The sequence below is a fragment of the Octopus sinensis genome, linkage group LG15 (genome assembly GCF_006345805.1).
Source record: "Octopus sinensis linkage group LG15, ASM634580v1, whole genome shotgun sequence".
NCBI classification, from domain to species: Eukaryota; Metazoa; Mollusca; class Cephalopoda; order Octopoda; family Octopodidae; genus Octopus; species Octopus sinensis.
In genome coordinates, this window is record NC_043011.1 from 58,476,798 (window position 1) to 58,491,812 (window position 15,015).

The 15,015-nt window shown below is 34.8% G+C and overlaps 1 long non-coding RNA gene across 1 annotated transcript in view; it reads left to right on the forward strand.

The window, feature by feature from the left end:
- LOC118766436 overlaps window positions 1-12,775 on the forward strand; it is a 15,007-nt gene extending 2,232 nt beyond the window's left edge. Inside the window, exons 3-4 of the long non-coding RNA XR_005002369.1 lie at window positions 4,348-4,354; window positions 12,509-12,775. This is a non-coding gene — a long non-coding RNA (uncharacterized LOC118766436). The remainder of the gene's footprint in view (window positions 1-4,347; window positions 4,355-12,508) is intronic.
- Window positions 12,776-15,015: the final 2,240 nt, after the last annotated feature.

Below are 15,015 nucleotides of genomic sequence, written 5' to 3' on the forward strand. Positions count from 1 at the left end.
CACATTTCTCCCTTTCTCTGCCAATTCAGAGCCACCCATATTACAACATGTATAAACTGAGGAAATGGATATTTACTCAAATATGTATAAAGAGCTAAAAATGTCGAAAATCAAATCATTCTTCCTCTTCTTGAGGTGATGGAATGGTTTCGCAAACAAACGGTAAGACGCCCTCTCTCGGCAAACAGAAAGAAATGGTTTTCTTAGGATTTAATATATTTTTGCAGAGGATTGTTTACAGAAGCAGTTAACAATGACGAATGATTATATATATATATATATATTATATATATATATATATATATACATGTGTGTGTGTGTGTGTGTGTGTGTGTGAGTGTGTGTGTGTGTGACAAAGATCATATATAAATATACATATAATATATATATATATATAAAGGGTGTTTTTCTCAAATTCTGACGACTTTTTTTCTCAATATTCAATTCTGTACATCACACCTAACACTATATATATATATATATATATATATATATAGAGAGAGAGAGAAAGAGAGAGAAATCGATGAATGGATGTATGTGGTGCATCCCGTCCACCATACCAAGCAGGATATTTGTTTAATTCCGACATACATTTTTTTATACACTACTTACCTGAGAGTTATCTCTGGACAAGTACTACAGGCGATGCATTCCCAATAAGTATGATATAATGGTTGGCTATACACATGTACACACACATATACCCAAATACACATACGCACACACACAACCACAAACACACACATATAAGTATGTCTTCACTAATATATACCATATATATATATATATATATATATATTTATATATATATATATAGGCGCAGGAGTGGCTGTGTGGTACGTAGCTTGTTTACCAACCACATGGTACCGGGTTCAGTCCAACTGCGTGGCAACTTGGGCAAGTGTCTTCTACTATAGCCTCGGGCCGACCAAAGCCTTGTGAGTCGATTTGGTAGAGGGAAACTGAAAGAAGCCCGTCGTATATATGTATATGTATGTATATGTGTGTGTGCGTGTATGTTTGTGTTTGTCCCCCTAGCATTGCTTGACAACCGATGCTGGTGTCTTTATGTTCCCGTCAAATAGCGGTTCGGCAAAAGAGACTGATAGAATAAGTACTGGGCTTACAAAGAATAAGTCCCGGGGTCGAGTTGCTCGATTAAAGGCGGTGCTCCAGCATGGCCGCAGTCAAATGACTGAAACAAGTAAAAGAGTAAAAGAGTATGTATATATATATATATATATAACGAAACATTAAAGAAAAAAGAGCTCAGTCAATTCGCCGCGAAATTTCACAGTATTTTACAATTTTAGCCGTTGTACACACACACCCACTTACTCCTCCACAGACAAATGCAGGAGCCAAACAATCGGGCATGCATCCATATATTTGTCTACTTGTGTATATCTGTGTCTGTGTGCGTGAGTGTTATGTGTGTACGTGCATCAGAACTGAATGTAAAAAAAAAAGAACGCCTAGAAATATTGCATGGATGTGCCATTGATGAATATTTATTTCATTCTGATTATGCGTATGAAACTTAATTGGACTTAACTGAAGGCGAGTGGTTGTCAATGCGAATTTCAACAACGATCAATTTGGGACGTGCAACAGCTCAGCAAGAAATCAAAGCTGCTTTCGCAAATCCATATTGCTGCAAGCCCAAACCAATGTGCAGCCACTTATATCCGATATGAGCGAATGTTCTTGTCTCATGGTATTTTATAGGTTAGAGGAAGAAAATAGTCGACAAACAAATCAGTGAAAATTTTATAGGAAACCGAATAAAGCTAGTGAAGGATATTCAATGAAGGTTTATAGGATGTTAATTGAGTGTTAATTGATTGGCAGAACTATATTATGCATAATATAAAAAAAACAGAAACAAATAACTAAAAATCCAATACAAAAAAATTAGCAACAATAATAACAATTATAACGTTCAAAAATAAAGAATAACTGATAACAATCTCACAGCTCTCAACGGCACCGCCATTAACACCGCCATAGCACTGTCATCATCATCATCATCATCATAAACAAGATTGCTACTAGACGTATCAACAATATTCATAATAATAATCATATTAAGAATAGGAAATTGGGAATGACTGAGTTGAAAGCTTCCCTTTGGGTCAACTGACCTCAATGTGACATCTGTAATTAATTTTATAAGAGCAATCAGCTGCACTCAATGTCAGTAATGATGCATATTAGCAAATAGCTTTTTTTTATCGCAATGCAAACTATTAGGAACTGTTTGTCTTGTCAATATAATGAGAGTCTATTGCTTCAGGATAAGGAGACAGACATAGAGAAAGAGAGAGGGAGAGAGAGGGGGAGAGAAAGAGGGGGAAGAGTAAATCAGTGTGAAGAGGACAAAGGAGACATTTAAGCAAGATATTTCTGATTCAAAACAGAGGTGCTTACACTTAAACCATAATATTTCCTGACTAATCTAAACCTTTTCATAGTTCTTAACATCCTGATAAATTGTTTCAATATTAAGACACATACACATATATTAATATATACATACATACAAACATACATACATGTGTATATAGATATTCTAGATATGTAAATATATACATTAATATACACATACATATATATATACATACATACATACATACGAACATACATACATATGGCATATGTAACGCACTGCCTGAATATTAATTTTGAGAAATTATGCTTCTCAAAACCAGAAAGAAGAAAGCTGATTCGAAGACTACAGATCCAATCCATCACTGTAGAAACAACTAAGTGAATGCGAGCAACATAATGTTGTGTGATGAGTATTTGGAGCTTCAAATCCTGATGGGTGACCTCACAGAAGTTTAACATCACCAGAAGTTTAACATCACCAGAAGTTTAACATTTAAATATATATAAGTGTTTCTAGATATGCAAATATGTGCATGAGAATGTATACATAAAGCAGAACAAAGTTGGAAATAAATAGAGCGAAAACAAGGGAACACTTGTAGATATATAAATAAATAGAGTTATAGAGCGTGGCGGAACGAGAGGGAGAGAAAGAGAAATACATAAAAGCATTCCGAAAGTGAATTAGTGATTAGTGATATATTAGAAAGGTCTTCTTAGCTTCCATTACGGGTTTGTAAACCTTATAAGAATAATGCTCTATTAAAAACAAATTCCACCCAGCTGAAATATCTGAAATAAACAGTATTTTCACATTTTTTAGCAGTTCTTCTGTTTGAAATAAAAGAAAAGTACTGGACAATATAGAACAAGACCATTTTGCCAGAGTTCAGATTCTATCATTGGGTTTGGAAATCAAGGTGATTTGAAATCATTTCGGTCAGTTTGTGTTGTTACTATACTTCATGCTTTGCAACAAACCAATACAGAGAAACACACACACACACACATACACACACACACACAAACACACACACACATTGCTTCACTGACCACAAAGGGCTAAACATAGAGGGACAAACAAAGATAGACAAAGGGATATTAAGTCGATTACATCGACCCCAGTGCGAAACTATTACATTATTTATCGACCCCGAAAGGATGAAAAGTAATGTCCACCTCGGCAAAATTTGAACTCAGAACGTGACGACAGACGAAATACCGGCTCGTTAATATTTCTGCCAGCTCGCCGCCTTACAGCACGCCGCCTTACAGCACGCCGCCTTACAGCACGCCGCCTTACAGCACGCCGCCTTACACACACACATACATACACACTTACACACACACACACACACACACACACACACACATATATATATATATATATATATATATGTACATATATATACACACATGCATATATATGTATGGTCCAAGATTATGTTGATGATAATTTTCTTACACCAATTCAAAGAAACCACGGTTACCATCACAGGTTGCTGCAACACTTCCGGAATCGGAAATATTGACAACCTGCAATCAGATGGTCATCATGAATTTTGGACACAATACTGCTTATTGCACACTTGAGTATCTGTGTTCGGGTGCGTTGTCCGTGTGTGACTCTTAGGAGAGATAAATAAATAAAGTTGCGTATAGCGTAATAAGTCATTCAAATCGAACGTTCTTCCAGAAGGTGATGACCCATGATTTCGTTTTAGATAGAAAACAAGTTGAGGTGATACAGAAAATCTCTTTATCTTTACAATGTCGATGATGTGAAAACGAAAGAAGAATTGTTCTATATATAACCCATGGCTACCAGTTTTTCAAAGGAGGAGAAAATCGACTATTTTGCCCCAACATTTCACTGGTACTTATTTTGTATACTTCAAGGCAAAGTTGACCTCGACTGAATTTGGGATCGGATCCTTCAGACAGAGGAAACAGTAGTAAGAGTGTTGTACGTCGTGCTAACCATTCCTGCCATCTTGTCGCCTCGTTGAAGTGAGACGAGAATACCAGCATCACCTGCCAGAATGACGTCACCAGCGATATCAGAACGTAAGTTAATCGGACATTTACGAAATATTAACCTAAAGAACGCTATGAATTACAATCAATGATCATTCACAGAAAAGTTATCGCTGTAAACTGGTACTTATATTGTCAATGATAGACGGACTTCTAACAAAAGTTGTTCGCGGTGGATTTGAACTCAGATTGTCATTTACCTATTTGTTTACTACCCACAAGGGGCTAAATACAGAGATGACAGACAAGGACAGACAAACGGATTAAGTCGACTATATCAACATCAGTACGTAAATGGTACTTAATTTATCGACCCCGAAAGGCAAAGTCGACCCCGGCGGAATTTGAACTTAGAACGTAACGGCAGATGAAATACCGCTAAGCATTTCGCCCGGCGTACTAACGATTCTTCCGGCTCGCCGCCTTCAGATTGTCAATTACCGTTGGCTATTTTGTCCGATTCTTCTAGCCTGTCAAATTAGTGCGTAATCATGTATGAATTGGAAAAGATGTATTTTAAATAAGGATTGAAAAATATTCCTTTCAGTAATCTCGGTGCAGTTTCAAAGAATAATCCCTCACAGATGTTCGCATTTGCAGAGTTTCACACAATTATCATTATTAAGAGCAGAGAGGTTGGGGTTCAAATTACACAAAGGTACCAGTTGTTATTGTTGTTGCTTATGCTGCTGCTGCTGCCGTTGTTGTTGTTGCTTAAAATAAAAGTGTGTTGGTATTGTAGCAAAATCCGAATTTGTCTTCCTTTCTGAAAATGTAATTGCTTTCGAATTTTTAATATAATAACAGATTGTTATTACTATAATTAATATCTTTAACAAGATGAAATTGATAATTGAGTTAAATACACGTATTAATTACGATATCAAAATATGGTTGGTGATGATAATTGTGATTTTGATCCTGAAGATAATAATGACACTGAATATAAACGATGAGGAGGAGAAGAGGAGGAGGATAACGATGATGATGATAACGATGATGATGTTGTCAACATTGATATAATGTTGAGTGACTCTGGTATTTGAGTTGAAATCTTTTTGCGAGTAGAAAGATATGTCTATATTGAAATCCTACCTGCAGAATGCTCTATTCCATATGATCTATATTATGTGGTATTGCCCGCGTTTCTCATACAGTTGATTCCACAAGCCCCTTTGACCCATGAATAGTTAAGAAGGAAGGTGAAAAGATAGATAGATAGATACAATCCTGTTAAGTACGAAATGTCTATACAAAATGAAGACAGTAGAAGTGTTGCAAAAGTGTTGCCTCTTTGGCACGGCTAGAATAACAAGGGAAGTATAAGATAGCTGAAAAGAATGAATAGCGTCGTACTCTAGGCTGCCAGTAGTAAGCCGCTACGCATGCAAGATTCCAGGAGTTCCAGTAAGCCCTGTGATAAAGAGAAAATAATAATAATAATAATAATAATAATAATAATAATAACAATGATGGAAATAGAGGTAACTCGAATGTGGAATCTAAAAACAGAAACAATTCCTATCATAGTAGGCGCATAGGCATAATAAAAAAATATACAGACAAATACATAACAAAAACACCAGGACTTACAAACACATATAACATACAGAAAATTGCACTACTAGGCACTGCACACATCCTACGCAGAACACTTTCCATACAATAACCATCAGAGCATCACAGCAAATCACAGCACATACCCAAGGCACACAGAGCTGCGCTCGGTAGTGAAGTGAAAGCACGCTATAAAAATAAAACTACTGAATAATAATAATAATAATAATAATAATAATAATAATAATAATAATAATAATAATGATGATAATAATAATATTAATAATAATAATAATAATAATAATAATGATGATAATGATAATGATAATAATAATAATAATAATAATATTCACAGACATGACAGAGTTGGAACCTACATACACTGGAAGCTATGCCAACATTATGGAATAACAACAGAAAAAAGATGGTATAGGCACACACCAGAAAAGGTTACAGAAAACGAGAAAGCAACCATACTCTGGGATATGCCGATACACACAGATAGAGAAATTAAGGCCAACAGACCAGATATAGTTGTCAGAGATCATGAAGAAAAAAAATGCTTTCTAATTGATGTATCAATACCGGCAGATGACAACGTGTCTCTAAAAGAAATGGAGAAACTCTCAAAATACAAAGACCTGGAAATAGAGGTAACTAGAATGTGGAATCTGAAAACAGAAACAATTCCTATCATAGTAGGTGCATTAGGCATGATAAAAAAATATTCAGACAAATACATAACAAAAACACCAGGACTTACAAACACATATATCATACAGAAAATTGCACTACTAGGCACTGCACACATCCTACGCAGAGCATTTTCCATACAATAACCATCAGAGCATCACAACAAATCACAGCACATACCCAAGGCACACAGAGCTGCGCTCGGTAGGGAAGTGAAAGCACGCTATAAAAATAAACCTACTGAATAATAATAATAATAATAATAATAATAATAATAATAATAATAATAATAAATGCCCTGATGCTGTACCAGGCAGTGGCTCTCATGGCTTCTGATCTTAACTGATTGGAAGTGTTATCATGTACATTGTTTTGTCTTGGTATAAAAGATGGGCTACAGCAAATATTCTGCTCAATACCACAGATTTGCTTGTCAGTTGTTTGACCATAACCAGTTGAGCATGTCCCTTAGTGGCTGACGATATGTGCATCTCTGATCACGAGCAGAAGTAGTGGGGGAGCATCATAGCCATGTGTTGAGAAGGATTCTTTGGGGTTTGAATAATTCACCTCTGGAAACATGGGTGTTTCGTTCAACGTCCTTAAACAACCCTTATTCAGGGACCTTTTGAGCGGGATGGGTTACTCGATCTGAAGAAAATTCTAACTGGGCTCCACCTGCAAGGTCATGTGCTGTTTATCTTGATATGAGATCACCATGTCGCGCACATATGGTTGTGATGCATGTGCCTGGTGTACCCTTATCAGACGGGTAGTCATGATGGGTATACTGGGCTTCGTATATTTTACCCCAGTGTCACTTTGATGGCATGCACTGCTCTCTGACTCAATAATAATAATAATAATAATAATAATAATAATAATAATAATAATAATAGCATGATGTATTACCAGGCACTGGCTATCATGGCTTTTGATCTTAACTGATTAAAATTGTTATCATACGTAATTCAGTAAAAGTATTTGTTGAGCTCAGAAAACAGAAATTTGCCCATGGAAATTGAAATAATGTAGTATCTGAAGGCAATTATAATTTTTTGCGAATGATCCCTGGTTTTCAATCCATGCAATAAGTGGAAACTATTGTTTGAACTGGTAGGACACTCGTAATGAGAAGGGCATTCTTGCTGTTAAAACAATTACCATTTATGTAAATATCTTTTGTACATAACGTTATTTGTCTTTGTAAATGATGGACTTTGTATGAGTATTGTAGTGGATTATCAACGTATATAGCCAGTTTCATTGCCTCAGGTATTGGGAAGTTTCTCGGCAAAATTGGAAAATAATCCAAAAAGAAATAAAACTCATAATTAGCTTCTGACCTCAGAACGTATTACTTTATTTCATCGATACCACGTCAGGTTTTGAACTCAAAAAGAATTACCAAAAATATTTTTTTCATGTTCTAATGATTTTTCCAGCTCGTCTCTCTTCCCCTAATAGGAATAATGAGACGTATGACGAATTTACAATATCTCGTTATTTAACATATTAATCTTTATATATAAAAGAGAAGTTGTGTGTTTGTCTCCTACGATTTAGATTCCTAACTACTCCCACATTTTGCGGTGCAGTTTAACCAAAAGCGGGTATCGTATAGTCGTGATTCATATCGAGCCCTTCTGGGTCTTAGCGCGCGTCTACGATGAGTCTACGATTTAAAAAAAAATTACCACAATGTTTTTCCATTTTAATGCATTTTTTCGCTATTATATAAGGGACGTAACTCTCTAAAAATGTCTACGATGAGTCAACGATATAATAAAAAATTACCATAATTTTTTTTCCATTTTTAATGCATTTGTTTGCTATTTTTTTGGCTATAACTCTCTAAAAATGCTTATATAGTTATTTCCCTTACAAACCCGAGCCACGCCGGGCGATACTGCTAGTTAATAATATACAAAACTTTCTTTTTATTTATAAGTACTAATAAAAGGTATCAATTTAAATATAATGAATTGTGCTTGTATTCTGGGAATGTATATCTGTTTGCATGAGTGCCTGTGTTTTCTGTATGTATGTGTGTGTATGTGTGTGTGTATGTGTGTCTATCAGAGCGATGAGTTAGCATGAGATTTTAATATTCCACTCAAATTATTTCATATCAATCATCAATTGAACAACTAAACACAGCATATGTTCTTACATGCTTGTTTTTTTGTTTTTGTTTTCTGAGCTCTTAATGGACATCACTGCATTGCAATCTTGAAATATTTAGAATTGCTGTTGTTAATTACAAAATTTGAAATCGTTAATTACAAAATTCCTAAACCAACTAACCGTTTGTCAAAATTCCAGTTTCCTAATGGTTTCTACCGAGGCCATTACTAGAATCAATTATTTAGTCAATGAACACATTGTTAAATCACTAAACCGAATGATTAAAACTTCACTGGTCAGTGATTCCTCCACGTATCATAGTCAATCCGTTTTCTTTAATAATAATAGTTATTACTAGCAAGAATTTGGTAATTCCAAATTTTATATATTTCCATATTTTGATGCATAAATTCCTATATATCTTTACAACATTGTTTCTTTATTTTTGAAAACATTTATGATAATGAAGCAAACAACGGTTTGAGGTTATTGAACATTCAGAATTTTGATAACTAATAGTATTTCTTTACAAATTCAATAATACCCATCGTTTGTTGCTTGGCAACGCTTACATATACGGAATTACTCTTCGTTGCCCATTATTCTTCATTGCCTTCAGTTCTTATTACAGGTTTCTGTGAAACTAAAGAATTCTCTACTAACTTCACGTGAAATATTTTTGTTTCATTTCTTTTCAGATCCAACTTCTACAAGTAGTACAATCACCACACACCAACTTTAAACGAACTTGAAGTATAAAGCCCTTGCAACCATCCGCCAGCGGGATGGTGTCCATATTGGTGCTTTCAAATCAAAAATAAATTCAGTAAAATAAAAGAAATAGGAAATAGTAATAAAGTAAGAAAATCACATATAAAAAGTCTCACATCAAATCACTTTATATGCATTTCATTCCACTTGAAGTCTATTAGATCCTTTAAATGCTTCCCAAATATCAGAAACAATCATTACAAAATAACGCAAATGATGATTGCACCCTCTAAACTCATTTCATAGAGCGTTCCTCCTTCTTTCTCCTTGAAAATATTTTACACAAAGCAATTAGAAATAATCTACTGAATCATAGCAGACATAAAACAGACAATATGGCGGAAACCTTTGGAGAGTGATACTGCTTAACACAAAGATACGCTTCATCCTCATAGATACGCTTCATCTTCCGTTTCACACTTCCGTATTTTTGCTTTTTCTATAGCTACTATAACGGCCTCGGCCACTTCGAGTGAACTAGTCTCATATAAGACACTTCTGTTCTTCCACTTCCCAATACCCACGCTTCTCTCTTGCTCTAATGCTGGAGAAGTTTTAATGCATCCAAGCATATTCACTGGACATTGCCACATTTGATTATCATTTATTCCGCAGTCTTCAAAAATCATTTGGACGGAAAGCATACGAATTGTGTAGATGAGGTCAGAACAGTGATGGAAGAGTAGTTTTCGTCTGGTAGGCCTTGCAAGCTTACCAGATAGATGAAAGACCATTGTAGAAAATGAAGGCGAGTATACTTTAGTTTAAAATAGAACTCTGTTTATCTTAATTTTGAAAAAATAAAACGAGGCATAATAACTGCATTATGTATGGGCTGATGCAATATGTAGCTGACACTACCCGTAAACCTAGATTTTTTCGTCTCCGTTTGACTTCAGCCCTTCTTTCTTCTTGTCTGTGAGTTAGTTATTTAGTACAGAAAGTACATCAAATATAAAAATGCACGCCTCAGTACAACGCAGAATGCATTTGTCCTTTGACAAATATCAAAGAGCATTAACATTTATTCCAAAATGTTATTGAAACAAACATCGTTGCCGTAAAGATAATTTATGACATAATTGCAAAGCCCTGCCAAAATAAACGCAGCGGGTGAAAAGCGACAATACTTCAAGATTAGCATAAGACATTGCATAAGGTTTATAGTTGCATGATAAAGCTTCAAGTATACACACTAGCATGATAGTGACATTTTCAAAGTTGGAAAATAGGTATGTATTTCCAGCTTTGTCGATCGTTTAATTAAGAGAGTGTGACTGTTGGGTTGGTTGTCATCTGCGGCCACTGAACATTATAGAACGCATCGCATATGTTAGATAACTTTTCTGCTGACGGCTCGAATATATATCCTGATGCCCTGTCTCACACGGGGGCGGCTCAAACAGTTAACTCAATTTCTAACAGTGATATCGTAATTAAATTGTAATTATTGTACAAAAAGATACGTATAGTCCTGTACCGATGTTGATTTAAAGACAAAAGGAATCAATTTTCTGAACCAATGAACTCATTCAATAATTACAACGGAGAGTATTGACTAATGTTCTACCCTGCTGTAACGAAAATATGCAATGAAACAAGCTTTCTATACAGGAAGGCATTGCACGCACATATTTGCGCCCGTGCGCGTCACACACATATATAATTTGATTTATGTATATGTGTATAAATTGTATCTAGGTACAGGAGATTGATAGGCAGATTTATATGTATGTGCCCGTGAGCGTTTGTGACTAAATGTGCATAAATCTATACACTCGTGCAGTCTATAATTCTGTACATCGCATGAATAAGTATTGCCAATTAAACACACATACACACACACACACACACACACACACACACACACATATATATATATATCACATACGGACACACATACATACAAACGTTTATGTTCGTGTGTGTGTTTATATACTTACGTTAGGCACTTGTATGTCTCTTTTAAGTGTACGTGTGTACGCATGCGTGTATTTGTGCGAGTGTGTGTGCGCATGTGTGTCTGCCTCAGCGTGTGTTCCGTTTACATGATCAAAATTTCGTGTCTATGAACTGCTGCAAACGATGTAAAGCGTGTATGTAACAAACCGGACATTATAATGACACAAATTAACAAATGAACGGATATCGAATTCAGATAATTAGAGTAAGAGTTTAAATTAAATGAAAAAATTGACATACTTCGTTTTAGATGAAAGAGACCAACTACACTAATGAAGGAGATAATTAGAAAAAAAGCTTGATGAGGAGAATTTAACAAGGACTGCCATGTTTTTCTATTACATATTTAGTCTTGTTTCATACTGGAAAGTTTATAAAATGTATATTTGATAAAATGTCCCCTCGGTATTTTACTGGTATACAGCTTATTGAACTATAGTGAAAATTTGAATTCATGCTAGTGTGTAATGATTCTGATATTCGTCACATTGTGAAATAGACGTGGACATCTGTAATGGAGAATAAGTATAAATCTGATAATATGGTGTCAGCTTAAGGTAATGGACCTATAAAAAGGGGAGAACGCTAGCATTATTTAGCCCTAGGAAACACCGTTTCCTGTTCGACTCGACACATTTCCTGTGCCCTTATATTTAGAAAGTGGAGATAAGCACCTCCACCCTTTGAAAACATAAGGACATAGGTAATGTGTCAGGTCCAACAGGAAACAGTGTTTCCTAGGGCTAAATAACAGTAGCATTCTTCCCTTTCATGGGACTGTCACATTAAGCTGACAACATACTACCACTTTATCGTTCTCCTACTGCATAAATCTCTCTGAGAGATATAGAAATATATTATTTCTAAGTGTAAATCAAATTAGAAATTATAATACAGATACCACATCAGGACATCAGCTAAAAGTGCAGTGTCCTTTTATGAAATTCCATCAAACATTACAATAAACTAGTGGAGGCGCAATGGCCCAGTAGCTAGGGCAGTAGGCTCGCGGTCATAAGATTACGATTTCAATTCCCAGGACGGGCGTTGCGAGTGTTTATTGAGCGAAAGCACTTAAAGCTCTACGAGTGGTTGCGAACCCTGCTATCCTCTTTCACCACAAATGTCTCTCTCTCTTTCTTTCTGTTTCTTTTGTACCTGTATTTCAAAGGGCTAGTCTTGTCACACGCTGTGTCACGCTGAAACTCCCCGGGAACTACGTTATGGGTACACGTATCTGTGGAGTGCTCAGCCACTTGCACGTTAATTTCACGAGCAGGCTGATCCGTTGATCGGATCAATTGGAACCCGCGTCGTCGTAATCGACGGATGGCTACAAGGATCCCAGAGACAAGCCTCCGCATTGGTAGTTCCCGTTGACGGTTGCCTAGCATTATTTCGCATATAACACTTTAAATGAGATTAACATTACATATCCTGGATTAAAGTCACTCAATTAGGTATGAACATGAGAAGAATCCAAACGCAAGATGTAAATAAATTCCCCACGCATAGAACTGGTAATTAAAAGGATTCGTTTCTCCCTCGGAAGTTTTTGATAAATGTTCAACGTTAATATTTTGTGTGTCTGTGTGTAAGAGGTCACCTATGTTACATTCTCCTTTTGAAACTTATTATTTCTGAACAGTTTGCACCTCCTAGAAACCAATTGGTAGGTTACACCTTCCACGAACACACACATACACATCGAAACACATACACACACATTATATATATACAAGCATATATGTTTGCATATCTATGTTTGAGTGTGTATATACATATTTATATGCATATATAGATATACATATATAAATATATATATATACATATATATACACATATACACATATACATATATATATACATACATATATACATATACACATATACACATATACATATATATATACATATATACATATACACATATACACATATACATATATATATATATATATTATATATATATATATATACATATAATATACACACACATGTGTGTATATATATATATGTAAATATATATATATATATATGCATATATACATAAATAAATATACATAAACATATTTGTACGCATGTATATCTGTGTATATATGCGTTTGTGTCCATGCGTGTGTCTCCATTATCTCGTAGGATATTACATATTAATAATTTCATTTTTTTTTTCAAGTAACTCGGTAGCATTAAGCTTTCATCTCTCAGAACTCAAAATTTCTTAATATCTGAACAATATTATTTAATTGAATTTTGGTCATAAGAACATTCAGGAGTCGTATCGTCATTACCATGCCATAGACGGCCACATCCTTCGATTTCATTTCGTCATGTCGTTTTATTTTTTTTAGTTTCTATATTTACGTCTTCCTATATTTGCACTTAACATTTTAATATGTGCTGCTTCTTACATAGTTTACTTCCTTAAATTACTATGGAATCAGATTTTTTTTTATACTTCTGTGTAAATCTCACTGAGTTAATATTTGCAAAATAGAGAAACGCAATTAATCGCATATGTTTAAAGCGCTTTATTAAATAATATTTTATATCCAGTCATTATTAAACGAGAGAAAAAAGAAAATAGTGCTTTATTCAAGTACTGAGATCCATAGTTTCGACTAACATTCTCCCAGCCTTGTACACGAATTAGAAAGGAATCGTACACCATGACATCCAATAGATTCTCAATAACTGCTTTTATTTTGATGTCGAAGAAACTGTAAAATTGACACATTTATTTCCTCTCCATTCCTCACTTTTCGCCCACTTTGCAATAACCTAATTTCTAAAATGTTTAAAACATATAATAGCTGTCTGCATTACTCCACCTATCATTCAGCTAAAATTAATTATACGAATTCTAAACTTTTGGACATTATCCATTAATTTTCGAAATATTCAACTAATTTATTCTTCACCCCACTCCGCGAAAATTAAAATACATCTAATTAGAAATTCCTGCCTTCGCTACGATCATTCCATTTTAAGTGGAGTCGACCACAATTTTTCCTTCGAAATTTTCCGCCATGAATTTATGTTTTAGCTATATTGATAATTACATTTATATGATTCTTGTTTTTGTATTAATTATAGTTTTTAACGGATTTGTGAGTCTCATTTTATAGAAATTGCAGCTAGTACTCTGAAAAGCTCAGCCAGTTAACTGGAAAACAGAAAACGACTCTTCGTATTTATATTACTTCAGCTGATCTTAAATTACATTTAAAATTTTGCTTCATCCTTTTGACAGCCTTATACATGGGAATGAGACTAGAGATAGGATACTGAGTTGTAAGAAATGTTGTTTAAAGGGTATCTAGTAACGTACAGAACGATTCCCTCTTGAATGTTGTAACGAAAATATTAAAGATAATCAGACTAGCTAGGCTCGTCCTAAAAGTTTGAGATTTCCAACCTCTAAAATCAGGTTTTATATATCTATAAAATAATCTGCGCTTTCCATCTGAAGTTGGA